General features: G+C 34.5%; 1 pseudogene; it reads left to right on the top strand.

Moving 5' to 3' along the window:
• Window positions 1–276: 276 nt before the first annotated feature.
• LOC138942871 (uncharacterized) lies at window positions 277–3,140 on the top strand (annotated as a pseudogene).
• Window positions 3,141–4,534: the final 1,394 nt, after the last annotated feature.

Below are 4,534 nucleotides of genomic sequence, written 5' to 3'. Positions count from 1 at the left end.
TAGATAAATTACCTTATAGTTTATCTGAAGATGAAACAACCGACCCTAAATATTGTAAAACGTTTGAGACTTTGATTAAACGTTCAACAGACACACGACGGCATATTTGTGTATTATGTGAGAAATTGTGTTATAAAAAAAATGTTTCTAAAGTCAATAATATTCAAACACAAATAAACATTTAAATTTGGAGAGATTTAATGATACATATAACAACAAAAAATTAATGCGGAATACATTTGTAATTACTGTGTAGGCAAATTTTGTAAAGGGCTAATGCCTACGTATTGCATTTTGAATAATCTCTTCACAGCTGAAGTGCCCGAAATAATATCATCTCTTAACACATTTGACTTATCTCTTAACACATGTTCTACTATTGACTCAGTAAACAATAATCACGAATTAAATATTTTAATTAGAAATATCTCGACAAAATCAAAGATTATGTAGGAAGAGATAGTTGATATTAAAAAAGTATTTGGCGCTTTAACAAGGTTAAAGCGCAGCAATACTTTATATTCTCATATTATATTGCCAAATAATCACAATGATTTATGTTTCGCAAAATTAAAAAATTCAGAATTCCAAATAAAAGAGATACAAAATAATATAGAAGCGATATTGGATGACGAGCCTGAATTATTAAATGATCCGATAAAAGAAATCAAAAATGATATAAAAGTTACATTAGAGTATTAGAGAATCAATAGAAAGCAATGCTAACTCAAATTTCGGATGAGAGTGATGGCTATTATGAATAATATATTATTTATGCCTTATATGAAACGAAAGCAAATAAAACTACGACAACCTTATATCAAATGTTAAAAATTCAGGACTTGCCTTTGGATAATCGTGAACAATATTTAGATTTAATATGTGTTCCAGATGTTACGCCCTGCCGACTCCACGATTCCTTCCTTCCGCGAAATTGCGGCAAGGATCGTCGATTGACAATAAAAATAAGTCTTTCGGTAAATAGAACATCTTGCACCACATAACGTTTTAAACTTTAAACATTTCATCATTTATCAGTAAATATATCTATGAGTAACCACGAGAAAAACAAAAAGAAATTAAGCCGATCAATAGATATTCCATATATAGACTTTCCAGTGAAAGAACAAATAAACAGCGAAAAGACGATGAAAACATCTTACGAAATATCTAACAAAATAACCGCATCATCATCGATAGAAATCATAGACCTTTGCTATTCACCTCAAAATCACGTGTGCAAAGGTCCATCGGAAAATGTTCACCTTCGACCAATCGACGAACTATAAAAAGGGAGCCCGCGAGACTCCGCTCTCTCAGTTTTTTATCAGAGTCATCCGGTTAACGAATCAGTCCGGCCCGTCTTGTTCAACAGCATCTCTCTCGACCACGAACGACGATCTACGAGTTAAGCTGCCCGCCCGTCCTCTACTTAAAAAGATTAAGTCGCTACCAAGCAATTTTCCCTTACGCAAATTCCAACCAGGAATCATCACTTATAATTTTCCATAGTGAAAAAGATCATCTTGCGTATTTCAATCAAGCGACTTTGTTCGCGAACCAAGTACATGCATCGAGTTTATCGCAGGACTCGGAGGGCGTTGGCGCAAGCTGACTCAAAAACGATTAGGATAGCTAACCAATATATCGCTAAAATCAACAACAATTTAATCAAAGTAAATGGAATTGTTAGAATAATTAATAGAATTTACAACCACGATTACGATTACACACACACCTACAGACATTCTAGCGACCTCGTTACTCCAAGTTCTCCTCCCTATTTTTCCCCCTCCTACTCCCCTGAATATTCTTCCTTGCCTTCTCCAAATCTACCCCCCTCCCCGCGATCATTCTCTTCACTTTCAACAGTGATCCTCGATAATTCTCTCCCTCCCTCTCCTGAATTGGATTACATAGTCAAAGCAATCCAAGAATTTATCGATAAGCTTCCTGACTTGGAAGCAGCATCGTCCTACCAGGATTAACACAATTTAAGGATCTCTATATCTCCTTCGTTTAATAACCCATTTTCTCACTGACCTACTTTTACACTATATTTTTATTTTTTTTTGAAAAATAATAGAAGATATTGTATTTACCAGTCAGAATTCTAATCTTAACGATAGAGCCTTTTCCAACTCAGTCTGGCTGACGTCTCCTGAACTATTGTAATACCCGCGGAGCGATAAGCTCAACCACACACAAACACGATAAATGTTATCACTTTCTACAACTATATATATATCATGTATTCGAACCTTTTATTTTTCTAATGAATAAAATTATATTTTATTTAATTAATTAAACAATTCTTAACCCCTCTCTCGTTCCCAGTACGAAGATCGCACTAGGTCCCATTCCGCGTAAAAGGGATTAAATTCCCTGACCGAAAAGGGACCACCGAGCGAACGTCTGAATAAACAGCGTAATAGCGACCCGAACGGTCGTTTACCTGACTTTCAGACCTAAGAGTTCGTTTGACCCGACTCTTACGCCGCAAAGCGTCTGATTTCGGGATAACTAAGATAGTTGTTACACCCTTCCATCGACTCATCCTTTTTCGAGTCTGGACGTAACACAGATTTATATCCTTTTGGTATATTAACGGACAACATGAGAATAGGCAAGTCAAACTTTTTGATCATGAATTTGTTAAATGTCGTTTGACATCTAAACATCTACAGTACAGACTAAATCAACAATATTTATTTTATTTATTGAACAATGCAAATATTTGTCAATTAAGTCGTGGAATTTATCATAAAATGAACGTAATTAATCCGCCAGTTCGTTATACGGCTACAGAATATTTAGAAGCAATGTCGGAAGAATTGTTGGAATCTAATTTGAATATAATATTTGTCACACTTCAGAATACAGAGCAATATTGGCGTAAACCGAGAAGCGATTTAAATTGTATGACGCAGCATTATGGACCTGCGATATGGTTTTTAACATTAAGTCCGAGTGAGTGGTTATGGGAAGATTTAGGTGAATATATTCGTGAGTTAAATGGATGGCATGATACTTCCTTATGCATTAGCGTAATTGTGGCTAGAGATCCAGTATCAACATCCAAGTTTCTTGATAATAAGATTCGGGCAATAATCATTATCCACATAGACCCAACAAACTAGAAAATATGTCTATGACTAGAAAATATATCTATGAGACAATGGTACAATACCTCGAAAATCAAACCGAAAAATGAGGATATTGAATATTATAAAATAGATAATGGTTATTATCTTAAACGGCAACAGCGTGGATATCTTATTAATCATTATAGATATGATGTTAATACACAGCCAGAAAATTATTTCTTTTGATTATTACTTATGTTTCAACCATAGCGAAAATTAGAGGATCTTAGAAATAATACTTATGCCGAATCGTTTCATAAAGTAAAATTGCATCTTGTAGAAGTATTGCAATATCAGGAAAGAATAGAAGAATTGCAAAAAGCACTTGAAACTGCAAAAGAGTTAGTTCAGTAATGCTTAGATGACGATTTACAAAAACAGCAGTCTCAGAATGATCTTGAAAATCCGATAGGTGTTCAAAATATAGAGGTTGTGTAATAATAACATTATTGTGTACGTTTGATAAGGAATTATTGACATAATAATTCAACGCGCGTCTTCAAAGTCATTGACTTAAAAGTTATTTAATTGCTTATTGAGAAGCAAATAATGTAATACGAAAGTTAATTACGCTAGTCATTTCGTTCTTGTGTACAGCGTACTATTTAAGTAAGAACAATTTATTTAATTAAAATGGAAAGATTAACTTTGGAAGATAAAATTAATATTGTTGTGTCCGCGGATCGGAATCGAGATAAATCGAATCACGCAAGACACAACCAGCACTCACACTTTGCGTCGTATTCACGGAAATAAAGAACAGAGAATATCGTTAATAATCTTAAACACGTCCGCGCGGATTCACATCCGTTACCAGATCAAGATGGCGACTCAAAACACACACAAGATGACCGCCGTTGTTTAACCACAAATTCCCTGGCAACGCGTTTAGAGACTATCTCTCGGAGACGGGTATAATCCAGTGATGCAACAATATGATTTTTATTTATGGTGAATCTCGAAGAAACATTTATGGAGCACAAAATTTATACGCATTACGATATCCTCAGAGAAATATTCCATTACGTTGTTCATTTTATCGTGTTGTGAAACAATTTTCAAAAAATGAAGATGTTCGTGAAAAAGAAAGAAAACGATCAAGGACTGCAATGTCACTGGCGAAAATAATGAAACTATCGTATTAGCAGCAATAGCCAGGAATCTACAAATATTGTATCTTGTCGTAGTATTTCTTGCAATACTGGAATATCTCGAAGAAGTGTTTTGCGAATACTTAAACGTAATAAATTCCACCCGTATCACATCTCATTACATCAACAGCTAAGTACTGATTTTCAAAATCGAGTGACGTTTTGTCGTTGGGCGCAACGAAAAATAGAAAGAAGTTACAATTTTTTCCTTTCTGTCTTATTTTCTGATGAATCAAC

The sequence above is a fragment of the Polyergus mexicanus genome, unplaced genomic scaffold (genome assembly GCF_030449975.1).
Source record: "Polyergus mexicanus isolate NDT 795.1 unplaced genomic scaffold, iyPolMexi1.0 SCAF_24, whole genome shotgun sequence".
NCBI classification, from domain to species: domain Eukaryota; kingdom Metazoa; phylum Arthropoda; class Insecta; order Hymenoptera; family Formicidae; genus Polyergus; species Polyergus mexicanus.
The sequence above is the reverse complement of the archived record's forward strand: the minus strand, read 5'-3'. Positions and strand labels throughout refer to the sequence as shown.